Source organism: Engystomops pustulosus, chromosome 7 (assembly GCF_040894005.1).
Source record: "Engystomops pustulosus chromosome 7, aEngPut4.maternal, whole genome shotgun sequence".
Taxonomy (NCBI): domain Eukaryota; kingdom Metazoa; phylum Chordata; class Amphibia; order Anura; family Leptodactylidae; genus Engystomops; species Engystomops pustulosus.
Genome location: NC_092417.1, coordinates 24,448,225 through 24,462,199, shown reverse-complemented (window position 1 = coordinate 24,462,199; position 13,975 = coordinate 24,448,225). Strand labels below are relative to the sequence as shown.

The 13,975-nt window shown below is 43.2% G+C and overlaps 1 non-coding gene across 1 annotated transcript; it reads right to left on the bottom strand.

Moving 5' to 3' along the window:
* Positions 1-3,022: 3,022 nt before the first annotated feature.
* Positions 3,023-3,096, bottom strand: TRNAR-UCU (transfer RNA arginine (anticodon UCU)). Its single transcript has one exon. It is a non-coding gene; the product is annotated as a tRNA-Arg (tRNA).
* Positions 3,097-13,975: the final 10,879 nt, after the last annotated feature.

Sequence of the window (13,975 nt, the reverse complement as noted above, 5' to 3'; positions counted from 1 at the left end):
CACCGGCCATTGCACCATTAGGAACCACTGGTGACGGAATCACTGCAGGAACTACAGAAGCAAAAACCAGGCCGTTGCCCATGGAAGACCTACTACAGTCCAGCTTTCGCCATACACAACCACATTTACCAGGCATCACCGATTCTCTCAATGAGCTGTCCGAGGATGACAGAGAGCGCTACCTTGATGACCTGGACCTCCTCGATCTGCTCAAGGACCTGGAACCCCGGCTTCCATGGTCGTTCACTGCAGAGTCGTGGCACGAACGCCTTCGTGCATCCTGGGCAGACGAGGATGATGAGGACCCGCTATGCTTCCGTCATGCAGCAGGCAAAACAGATACAGGAGGCAATGTAGAGGTGAGGAGGCAATGAGGGAACAGGAGAAAACAACATTGGTGAAACAAGAGGCCCCATAGGACTGGGGCCAGCACCCACCAACTGAGATATAGCTGGCAGAGCAGTAACCTGCCTGGCAGTAGCCTGCGGCAGCGACACCCCCCCCCCTTCCCCAAGAGAGGTGGCGCCTTCACAGGGACAGGGGGAGCGAGATTCTGAGCTTCACAGGAGTTATGCTCCGATGAAGCAGCAGAACTTTGCTCTGCGCCCATACTTCCTGGCAGCACATGGATGATGGCGGGGGGCGCTGAGTTCAGAAGGGAAAGAGAAGCCTGCACCGAGCTGGGGGAGGAAATAAGGCCTGACCATCAGCCTACCCCTCTGGGGGCGGGGCCACGAGCCAGCCTGCTGACTCCGGCTCCCAAGGTGGGTGACTAGAGCCAATAGTGGCTACAGCTGTGGAGGCCTCAAGCGCTGCTGTGCATTCACGCTCATTTTTTCCCCCAAAATTAGATGCGACCACCAGGTTAAGCCTGTCCGGCGTCCGCGACATTCTGTCAGAGCGGTGACTTGATCCAGCAGCCGGTAAGCTAACTACTGTGGGGTTCTGGCCCACAAAAAGGTCTGATGCAGGCTCTCAGGGCCGCCAGCAGTTGGTTGCCCATCACAACACCTGGCAAGTAACCGAGGACACAAAAAACACCCTACACACTGATTACAGGTGCGGGCAAGAGGCCTGGAAGAAAGTGAGGAGAAATTATAAGGGCTGGGGAAGGGGAGGAGAGAGATAGGAGGAAGACACCCCTTTTAAAGTGCAATCACTCCTTTATATACATGATCGAAACACATGCCACCCCCAGTCAGTGGGTACCCTCCTTATACTGTCGGAGGTCCCATTCATACTCTACTAGCTACAAGCAATTTAAGCAGAGCTGACTCTATATTTTATAGATTAGGGGAGGGAGCAGAGCTGAGAGTGTTGTTGTGTTTTATATCTATCTCATGGATCTCATCATCTCTCATCTCTGATCTGTCTCATCTCTCTCTTTCTACGTATCAGATACTAGTACAATGTTCAGAAGGTAAATGAAAGTGTTTATAACCCTGTACCCTAATCTAAGCACATTGTCAGCACACAGCATCTCACAGCACTAGACAGATCATGAAGTGTCTGCTTAGAGAGTCCCTACCCACACTCTGGAATCAGACCAATAACTGCAATAAAATAAAGTAAAATTGTAAAGTAAAGGGTTAATAATAATCTTTATTGTGTAAACATCAATAGGGGGTTGAAATTTGAGAACTTTTTTTCATGAAAAAAACCCTTTAAAGGAGATCTGCTGATAGGTTGGAGAGCTTTCTCCCCTCTGGAGGAGACCTGAAGCAGAAGGTATATAGTAGCCCATTGCAAAAGGTAAGGGGGATTTATGAAGAATAAACACATTTGGATGATGTATAAGCACACAGAGGTCCATAGGATGGAATTTTATTTATGTAAAATTACAGATCATCATATCCTTATTATGAGCATCTCTTCCTCTCCTCATCTCATATACTGTATGTAGTAATGGTGAAGCGGGGATATGGAATGGACGATTTGGCAGGATTGAGTTTAGTTTATCTTTAGAAGAGTCAAAGACATGATAAGTGTCATCTATGGAAGATATAAACTGGAGAATGTAAAGGAAAGTGTTGTATAATATTTGTACATGTGTGTGTATAGTTGTAATACAGGCGGTCCCCTACTTAAGAACACCTGACTTACAGACAACCCCTAGTTACAAACGGACCTCTGGATGTTGGTAATTTAGCCTTAGGCTACAATAAACAGAAGTGTCTGTAATTATGCTTTATGGTTAATCCTGGTTCTTATGATAACCCAACATTTTTAAAATCCAATTGTCACAGAGACCAAAAAAAATTTAACTGGGGTTGCAATAATAAAATATACAGTTCCGACTTACATACAAACTCAACTTAAGAACAAACCTACAGACCCTATCTTCTACATAACCCGGGGACTGCCTGTATATGAATATTTATATACTGGGAAAAGAGCTAAGGAGGCAGTGATATTAGTTACTAATTGACATAATAATATTACTACCCCGTCCTTTTACAGAGAAAATGAAAGAGGAAATGTCATCAGTGCAATAATAATAATAATAATAATAATAATAATAATAATAATAATGATAATCAGCTTACGATATTAGCTCATCAATGAAATAGTGACAAATGTATCTCTGCTACATCTATTATATAACTATCCTTGAAGGAATTCATCACTTTCTCAATCGTGTGATAAAAAAAAAGATCTATAAGATATCCATCATCTAATAATGTTTATTATGTAATATCCAAGGGATACAATTCCATAGATTGATAGATAGGATGGATACATATATATGAGATAAATGGATAAATAGATGTGAAATGATGGATATGTATGAGATAGAACAATAGATAATAGATTGATATAAATTAGATAGATAAATAAGTATGAGATAGATATAAAATAGATGGATAGATGGATACGTGATAGATGGAAGTAAAATTCCCCGGGAAATGTGAGTAATGTAGAATTTACCATTTAGAATCACAGCGCGGCTTTGGCAGCTTCATAGATAATTACAGTAAATTTAGATGCCATTGTGTATAAAACAAAAGACAAGCGGCGACACCATCTCTGCCGGGACTCGAACCCGGAACCTCTGGATTAGAAGTCCAGCGCGCTCGTCCATTGCGCCACAGAGACCTCGCCGCATGCTCACCATCAGCATCAGCTCAGAAATAGAATATACCTTCTGCATCCTCAGCATCACTCGAGCATCATCGCAGCATCATCACCTCCCCCCTCCCCCTACTCCGGGAATGCTGCAAAATCAGGATGCAGGAATGTAGCCCGGAGCTTACGTGCTCCCAAACACCGGTACCAGGCGACAGGGAAGGGTTAATGCAGAGCGCAGGAGCATCCTCAGCCCCAGCGCTGTATCATCAGGATGACGGATCTGAGAACAATGCATGGAAAAGATGGAGCGGAGGAGAGGATGCGAGAGGGAGGTCAGGACACAGCTGGGGCACACATCCACATGGAGAATAGGAGGCAGCACAGCTGGGGGGCCGGGGGGATTATCACAATGTACGGAGCAGACAATGTCATCACATGAGGCAGCGGGTAATACACACAATATACAGGGGAGAGGGGATATAGTCATCAGGAGGAGAAGAGCCAGGACAATATCTGCTCCATACATGATCCAAAACACAGAGCTGCTCCAATGTACAGAGAGAAGATAGATAGATAGATAGATAGATAGATAGATAGATAGATAGATATGAGATAGATGGATAGATGGATAGATAGATAGATAGATAGATATGAGATAGATGGATGGATAGATGGATAGATAGATAGATAGATAGATAGGAGATAGATATATGATAGATAGATAGATAGATAGATAGATAGATAGATAGATAGATAGATATGAGATAGATAAATAGATAGATAGATAGATATGAGATAGATAGATAGATAGATAGATAGATAGATAGATAGATGATAGATAGATAGATAGATAGATAGATAGATAGATATGAGATAGATATATAGATAGATATGAGATAGATAGATAGATAGATAGATAGATAGTGTCTGCAGTGTCTGTACTAGTGTCTGCTGAGATCTGCTGCTGTAGTATACAGAGGCTGCATGTAGTATCTGTAGTGTATGCAGTGTCTGTAGTATATGCAGTGTTTGTAGTGTATGAAGTGTGTGTAGTGTCTGCAGTGTCTGTAGGGTTTTTGTATCTGTGGAGTCTGTAGTGTGTGTAGTGTGTGTAGCGTGTGTAGTGTCTGTAGTATCTGTAGTGTATGCAGTGTCTGTAGTATGTGCAGTGTCTGTAGGGTTTTTTGTATCTGTAGTGTGTGTAATTTCTGAAGTGTGTGTAGTGTCTGAAGTGTCTGCATTGTCTGCAGTGTCTGTAGTGTTGGTAGTATCTGTAGTGTCTGTAATGTCTGTTGTGTCTGTAGTATCTTTAGTGTCTGTAGTGTCTGCAGTGTGTGTAGTGTCTGTGGTGTCTGTAGTGTTTGTAGTGTCTGCAGTATCTATAGGGTCTGTAGTATCTGTAGTACCTGCAGTGTCTGTACTGTGTGTAGTGTCTGTAGTGTGTGCAGGGTCTGTAGTGTCTGTAGTGTGTCTGTAGTGTGTATAGGGTCTGTAGTGTGTACAGGGTCTGTAGTATATGTATTGTGTTTAGTGCCTGTAGTGCCTGTAGTGTCTGTAAAGTGTGCAGCGTCTGTAGTGTCTGCAGTGCATGTAGGGTCTGTAGTGTCTGCAGTGTAAGTAGTGTCTGCAGTGTCTGTAGTGTCTGCAGTGTCTGTAGTATCTGTACTAGTGTCTGCTGAGTTCTGCTGCTGGGGATGAGCTGCTCTGCACAAGAGCTCAGTGCTTGTTCTCAGTTTACGCCACCTTCAGGCTGGAGTGTTCTTGCACTTAAATTGTGCCTAAAAGAACATGTTGCTAATGATGAATGATTATTAGTCGCAGCAAAACATCTGGAATGGTAGGATAAATGGGGGAAACATGGTTATTTTTGCTGAACTGCTGGTTTGGTGTATAAACTTTTGCGACTTACGCAAAAACAGTGCAACACTATGAAAAGGTGCCAGCCCCTGTAGTATATAGCTTGCCAGCCCCATGTAGTATATAGCTTACAAGCCCCATGTAGTATATAGCCTGCCAGCCTCCTGTAGTATACAGCCTGACAGTCCCATAGTATATAGCCTGCCAGCCCCTGTAGTCTATATCCTGCCATCCCCCAGTAGTATATACAGGGGTGTACCAAGCCTGTCTGCTGCCTGAGGCGAGCTATAGAGAGACGCCCCCCCCCCCCTGCCCATATATGTAATATATCAGGGAGTGTCAGGACCAGATCCATCATATTGGTTTGATGTGAAAATAAAGCAATGCAAAATGCATACAGTGTACCACCACGTAGTATAAAATGCATACAGCATATCACAATATAGTATAAAATACATACAGCGTCCCCCCATGTAGTATAAAATGCATACAGCATATCGGAATGTAGTATAAAATACATACAGCATATCACCGTGTAGTATAAAATGCATATAGCATATCGCCATGTAGTATAAAATGCATATAGTATACCGCCATGTAGTATAAAATGCATACAGCGTAACGCCACATAGTATAAAATGCATTGAGAGTACCCCCATGTAGTATAAAATGCATACAGTGTACAACCATGTAGTATAAAATGCATACAGCATATCGCCATGTAGAATAAAATGCATACAGTGTACCATCCATATACATATACACACATCACATCCATATACACATACACACATCACATCCACATACACATACACACATCACATCCACATACACACATCACATCCATATACACATACACACATCACATCCATATACACATACACACATCAAATCCATATACACATACACACATCACATCCATATACACATACACACATCACATCCATATACACATACACACATCACATCCATATACACATACACACATCACATCCATATACACATACACACATCACATCCATAAACACATACACACATCACATCCATATACACACATCACATCCATATACACACATCACATCCATATACACACATTACATCCATATACACACATTACATCCATATGCACACATCACATCCATATACACACATCACATCCATATACACATACACACATCACATCCATAAACACATACACACATCACATCCATATACACACATCACATCCATATACACACATCACATCCATATACACACATTACATCCATATACACACATCACATCCATAAACATATATACATACACACATCACATACATATACACATCAAATCCATATACATATACATATCACATCCATATACACAAACACATATATATACACATAAACTTACTATCTTTTCTTTTAGGAAGCTTCTGCCTTGTTCTGCACTTGGGGTGGGCACCTGGAGCAAAGGGGGGGGGAGTTGGAGAGGAGAACGGAGAGGGAGCGGGGGAGAGCGGGGGAGCGCGGGGGGTGGGGGGGAGAGCGGGGGAGCGCGGATGGAGTTGGAGAGGAGAGCGGAGAGAGAGCGGAGAGGGAGCGGGGGAGAGCGGGGGGGGCGACAGAGGGAGCGGAGAGGAGAGGGAGCGGACAGGGCGCAGAGCGGAAAGGAGATGGAGCGAAGCGGAGAGGGAGCCGTGCGGAGAGTGAGCCGACCGGAGAGGAGAGGGAACGGAGAGGAGAGGGAACGGAGAGGAGAGGGAGCCGAGCGGAGAGGGAACGGAGAGGAGAGGGAGCCGAGCGGAGAGGGAACGGAGAGGAGAGGGAGCCGAGCGGAGAGGAGAGGGAGCCGAGCGGAGAGGAGATGGAGCGGAGAGGGAGCCGAGCTGAGAGGAAGCCGAGGGGGTATGCCCGGAGCGGACAGGTGGCGCTGCACTTTTGACAGGGGGATGTGTGCGGCGGGAAAGAGAATGCGCCACCCGGCATGGAGGGAGGTCTGTCAGCCTGGGCAGCGGCATAGGCATCAGCATGGCGGGCAGACGGAAGCACAAGCGAGCGAGCGGGCACACAACGCCGCCCCCTTGTCCAGCAGGTGGCGCGCCGCCTGAGGCGAGAGTCTCAACTCGCCTCATGGCAGGTGCGCCCCTGAGTATATAGCCTGCCAGCCCGCCATTATATAGCCAGCCAGCCCCTGTAGTGCATAACCTGCCAGCTCCTGTAGTATATAGCCTGCCAACCCCTGTAGTATATATCCTGCCAGCCCCTGTAGTATATAACCTGCAAGCCCCTACTATATAGCCTGCCAGCCCCTCTAGTATATATACTGCCAGCCCCTGTAGTATATAACCTGCCAGCCCCCTACTATATAGCCTGCCAGCCCCTGTAGTATATAACCTGCCAGCCCCCTACTATATAGCCAGCCAGCCCCCTGTAATATATTGCCTGCCAGCCCCTGTAGGGTATAACCTGCCAGCTCCTGTAGTATATAGCCTGCCAGCCCCTGTAGTATATACCCTGCCAGCCCCTGTAGTATATAACCTGCCAGCCCCCTACTATATAGCCTGCCAGCCCCTGTAGTATATATCCTGTCTGCCCCTGTAGTATATAACCTGCCAGCCCCCTACTATATAGCCTGCCAGCCCCCTGTAGTATATGGCCTGCCAGCCCCATAATATATAGCCATCCTGCCCCCACGTAGTAAAATAAAAAATTAACACTGTACTCAACTTTCCGACGCCCACCATAGGTCCTCTTCTTGCTTTGGATCCTCCTTGGGCCCTTCGGGTCCTCTTCAGTCATCTTCGGCTCCTCTTCGGGTCGTTCGGCTCTCTCGCCTGCTGACATCATAGTTAGTAAGACGCCAGCATCGCATGGGGACCCCATGAGGAGCGGAATGACCAGAAGAGGAGCTGAAGAGGAGCAGAAGGACCTGTAGAGGAGTTACCAGTGCATCGGAAGCAAGAAGAGGACCTACAGGGGTGTCGGAAAGGTGAGTACAGTGTTACATTTTTTATAGACTTGAGTATAAGTCGAGTTAGGAAATTTGTGCTGAAAAGCACGGCTTATACTTGAGTACATACGGTAATACAGCTTTATAAAATATACATGATCTTATGAGGTTTATCCTCAAAGCATGCAAGAAATTTAATAGGGTGAGACAGATTGATGATAGATAAATAGATATGAAATGGATGGATGGGTAGAAATGCAATAGAGACTATAAACATAGTTAGACACAATGGGGCACATTTACTAAGGGTCCGCAGCCGCGAATCCGTCAGGTTTTTACCGAATATTTCCGCTTTGCGCTGTATTTCATGGGATTGTGGCGCACGCGATCGACTTTCGCGTGACAGAAATCGGGGGGCGTGGCCACCGGACAACCCGAAGGATTCGGAAAAACCGCAGAATTTAAAAAGCCATTTGTGTCGCAAGATCAAGCACTCACATACACCAGAAAAAAGCAGGTGAACTTCGGCGGACCTCGGCGCAGCAGCGACACCTGGTGAATATCGGCGCACGGACCTTAGTGAATCCCGGCAGAACCCGAATCAGCAGCGGAGAACCCGCCGCTGGATCGCGACTGGACCGGGTAAGTAAATGTGCCCCAATAAGATATTAGATAAACACGAGTTATAAAGAGATAGAAAATTGTTGTCCTATTGATTGACTGGTCCTTTCCAACTTAACAGAAGTGACTGTAAGGACTTTTGTGCAAACTCTGTACAGGCAGTCCCCGGGTTACATACAAGATAGGGTCTGTAGGTTTTTTCTTAAGTTGAATTTGTATGTAAGTCGGAACTGTATATTTTATTATTGTAATCCCAGCCAAATAGTTTTTGGTCTCTGTGACAATTGGATTTTAAAAATGTTTGTTTGTCATTAGAACCAGAATTAACAATAAAGCTTCATTACAGACACCTGTGATAACTGTTATAGCTGTTTATTGTAGCCTAGGGCTAAAGTACAGAAAATTGCCAACATCCAGAAGTCCGTTTGTAACTCGAGGTCGTATGTAAGTCGGGTGTTCTTAAGTAGGGGACCGCCTCTAAATATATCCGTTCCGAGGAAAATGTTCTTCCTCCATCTGCTCATATTTTCTGTCCTTCCTAATTATTTTCTCCTTGTGAAATCTCTGCTGAATTCCATCATGCTAAATACCAGACAGAAGCTCCCTGAGCTGTCACTAAGCTTTCAACAAAATTTGCATAAATGAATAGTGCAGATGTTAATAATAAACTACGTAATATGCTTTATTATGCAAATCTCCTGCGTTCTTCTCTGTCTCCTTATTTGAGCAGTTTGTGTAAATCATCTTTATGTTCTGTATCCACTGACAGCTGAGAGATACTTGAGATACACAAGTCTGTACATACATAGGGTAGTAATATTCTCTAGGTTGGGAAACAGGCTACTTTCCCACAAACATTTGAGGCTACCAGTATAGGAGGTTAACCTTTAACCTCCTATAATATTTTTACTATTATCACCTGTGCTATTCATTTCTGAAATTAAAGAAAAATAATAATTCAAACATTAAAGTTCATCTACCACCAGGAAGAAGGATAGTACACCAAGCACACTGACATACTGGTGTGTACCTCCTCTATCAGGTTTTACTGTTGATTTGATGCATTATGAAGCAAACATATCTGGAGAATGCTGTAGCTACACTGATGAAGGATCAGATCTTGGTTAATCCCTGTGCTGAGTGGTTTTGCTGAAAAAACAGACATAACATTATGATAATGAAGCTCTGACGCTTCTATGGTTGCTTCAGTGCTTCTCCTAGCATGTGAGTTTTTCTCTGCAGGAGAGGATGATGTAATCAATTTGCTCCCTGCCAGAAACAATAATCAATTACTGCACCATCCCCCAGCTGCTGTGTATGAGTGATCCATCTCAGGTTGATTAGTGCTTGACTAACCTCCATTTTTAATTAAAAGCTCAGTGTCCAATGTGTTGATCTAGGCAGCCATGCTGACCCAGATTTCCCAAGGTATTGAATGTTATAATAGTTTTTCAGCAAAACCACACCTCAGGGATCAACCAAGATATGAACCTGCATCAGTGTAGCTACAGCATTCTCAAGGTATGTTTGCTTCATAATGCATCAAATCAAATGGTAGGTTTCCTTTAAGCTTTTTATACCCTTGTTTTTAGGGGGAAAAAAGGCTTTAAACATTATGCAAATGAGCCTGCGAGACTCCATAATTTTAAACAGGGCGTAAGAAGCTAAGAGAAGAGTAGATCCTGCCAGAGGGGGAACACACCAGTACGTCAGTGTGCTTGGTTTACAATCCTTCATCCTGGTGGTAGATGTCCTTTAAGTTACTATTTTACTTACCCAGAGGCTTTATGTAGAGTGTGTCTGAGTCTAAACAAGTGAAGACCACTCATCAGTGCAAATAGGGTTGTAAACTATAGATAAGGAGATAATACACACAGTGATATCACAGTACAGAAATAATACACACAGTAATGACAAAGCACATTGATAATACACACAATAATGTCACAGTACAGGGATAATACACACAGTGATGTCACAGTACAGGGATAATACACACAGTGATGTCACAGTACAGAAATAATACACACAGTAATGACAAAGTACATTGATAATACACACAGTGATGTCACAGTACAGGCATAATACACACAGTGATGTCACAGTACAGAGATAATACACACAGTGATGTCACAGTACAGGGATAATACACACAGTGATGTCACAGTACAGGGATAATACACACAGTAATGACAAAGTACAGAGATAATACACACAGTGATGTCACAGTACATGGATAATACACACAGTGATGTCACAGTACAGGGATAATACACACAGTGATGTCACAGTACAGAGATAATACACACAGTGATGTCACAGTAAAGGGATAATACACACAGTGATGTCAACGTTCAGGATAATACACACAGTGATGTCAATGTACAGGGATATTACACACAGTGATGTCACAGTACAGGGATAATACACACAGTGATGTCACAGTACAGGGATATTACACACAGTGATGTCACAATACAGGGGTAATACACACAGTGATGTCACTGTACAGAGATAATACACACAATAATGTCACAGTACAGGGATAATACACACAGTGATGTCACAGTACAGGGATAATACACACAGTGATGTCACAGTACAGAGATAATACACACAGTGATGTCACAGTACAGGGATAATACACACAGCGATGTCACAGTACAAGGATAAAACACACAGTGATGTCACAGTACAGGGATAATACACACAGTGATGTCACAGTACAGGGGTAAGACACACAGTGATGTCACAGTACAGGGATAATGCACACAGTGATGTCACAGTACAGGGATAATACACACAGTGATGTCACAGTACAGGGATAATACACACAGTGATGTCACAGTACAGGGATAATGCACACAGTGATGACACAGTACAGGGATAATACACACAGTGATGTCACAGTACAGGGATAATGCACACAGTGATGTCACAGTGCAGATATAATACACACAGTGATGCCACAGTACAGGGATAATACACATAGTGATGTCACAGTACAGGGATAATACACACAGTGATGCCACAGTACAGGGATAATACACACAGTGATGTCACAGTACAGGGATAATACACACAGTGATGTCACAGTACAGGCATAAAACACACAGTGATGTCACAGTACAGGGATAATACACACAGTGATGTCACAGTACAGGGATAATACACACAGTGATGTCACAGTACAGGCATAAAACACACAGTGATGTCACAGTACAGAGCTAATACACACAGCAATGACAAAGTACAGGGATAATACACACAGTGATGTCACAGTAAAGGGATAATACACACAGTGATGTGACAGTACAGAAATAATACACACAGTAATGACAAAGTACATTGATAATACACACAGTGATGTCACAGTACAGAGATAATACACACAGTGATGTCACAGTACAGGGATAATACACACAGTGATGTCACAGTACAGAGATAATACACACAGTGATGTCACAGTACAGAGATAATACACACAGTAATGTCACAGTACAGGGATAATAAGATAAGATAAGATAAGATAATCCTTTATTAGTCCCACAGTGGGGAAATTCACAGCGTTACAGCAGCAGAGAGGGGACAGAGAATATTAGGGATAAATGAACAAAAAGAAAATGGGGATAAAAAGACAAAAAAGAGACAAGCAATGATCGGCAGTTTGATGTTTAGTCTGTGGATGGGACCTGCAGGGACTGGTTAGGTGGGGGGCGCAGGTTACTTCAGTTTGGGCCTTGTTTGTTGAACAGCCTGATGGCAGCGGGGAGGAAGGACTTACGATAACGCTCCCTCTCACACTTGGGGTGAAGCAGTCGGTCACTGAATGTGCTCCCCAATGCCACCACAGTCTCATGCAAGGGATGGGAGCTATTCTCCAGTGATGTCACAATACAGGAGTAATACACACAGAGATGTCACTGTACAGAGATACTACACACAGTGATGTCACAGTAAAGGGATAATACACACAGTGATGTCACAGTACAGGGATAATACACACAGTGATGTCACAGTACAGGGATAATACACACAGTGATGTGACAGTACAGAGATAATACACACAGTGATGTCACAGTATATAGATAATACACACAGTGATGTCACAGTACAGAGATAATACACACAGTGATGTCACAGTACAGGGATAATACACACAGTGATGTCACAGTACAGGGATAATACACACAGTGATGTGACAGTACAGAGATAATACACACAGTGATGTCACAGTATATAGATAATACACACAGTGATGTCACAGTACAGAGATAATACACACAGTGATGTCACAGTACAGAGATAATACACACAGAGATGTCACTGTACAGAGATACTACACACAGTGATGTCACAGTAAAGGGATAATACACACAGTGATGTCACAGTACAGGGATAATACACACAGTGATGTGACAGTACATAAATAATACACACAGTTATGACAAAGTACATTGATAATACACACAGTGATGTCACAGTACAGGCATAATACACACAGTGATGTCACAGTGCAGAGGTAATACACACAGTAATGACAAAGTACAGGGATAATACACACAGTGATGTCAAAGTTCAGGATAATACACACAGTGATGTCACAGTACAGGGATAATACACACAGTGATGTCACAGTACAGGGATAATACACACAGTAATGTCACAGTACAGAGATAATACACAGTAATGACAAAGTACAGGGATAATACACACAGTGATGTCAAAGTCCAGGATAATACACACAGTGATGTCACAGTACAGGGATATTACACACAGTGATGTCACAATACAGGAGTAATACACACAGAGATGTCACTGTACAGAGATAATACACACGGTGATGTCACAGTACAGGGATAATACACACAGTGATGTCAAAGTTCAGGATAATACACATAGTGATGTCACAGTACAGGTATAATACACACAGTGATGTCACAGTACAGGGATAATACACACAGTGATGTCACAGTACAGGGATAATACACACAGTGATGTCAAAGTTCAGGATAATACACACAGTGATGTCACAGTACAGGGATAATACACACAATGATGTCACAGTACAGGGATAATACACACAGTGATGTCACAGTACAGGGATAATACACACAATGATGTCACAGTACAGGGATAATACACTCAGTGATATCACAGTACAGGGATATTACACATAGTGATGTCACAGTACAGGGATAATACACACAGTGATATCACAGTACAGGGATAATACACACAGTGATGTCACAGTACAGGGATAATACGCACAGTGATGTCACAGTACAGGGATAATATACACAGTGATGTCACAGTACAGAGATAACAATACAGACAGTGATGTCACAGTACAGAGATAACAATACACATTATTGGGGCATTGTAATATGTGATAAGCAATCCAATTATAAATCTCTATTTTCAACGCTGAACTTAAAAAATAATAATAATTACCTATTACCAGTCAGGAAAATTGAAAATTATTTTTTACAAATGT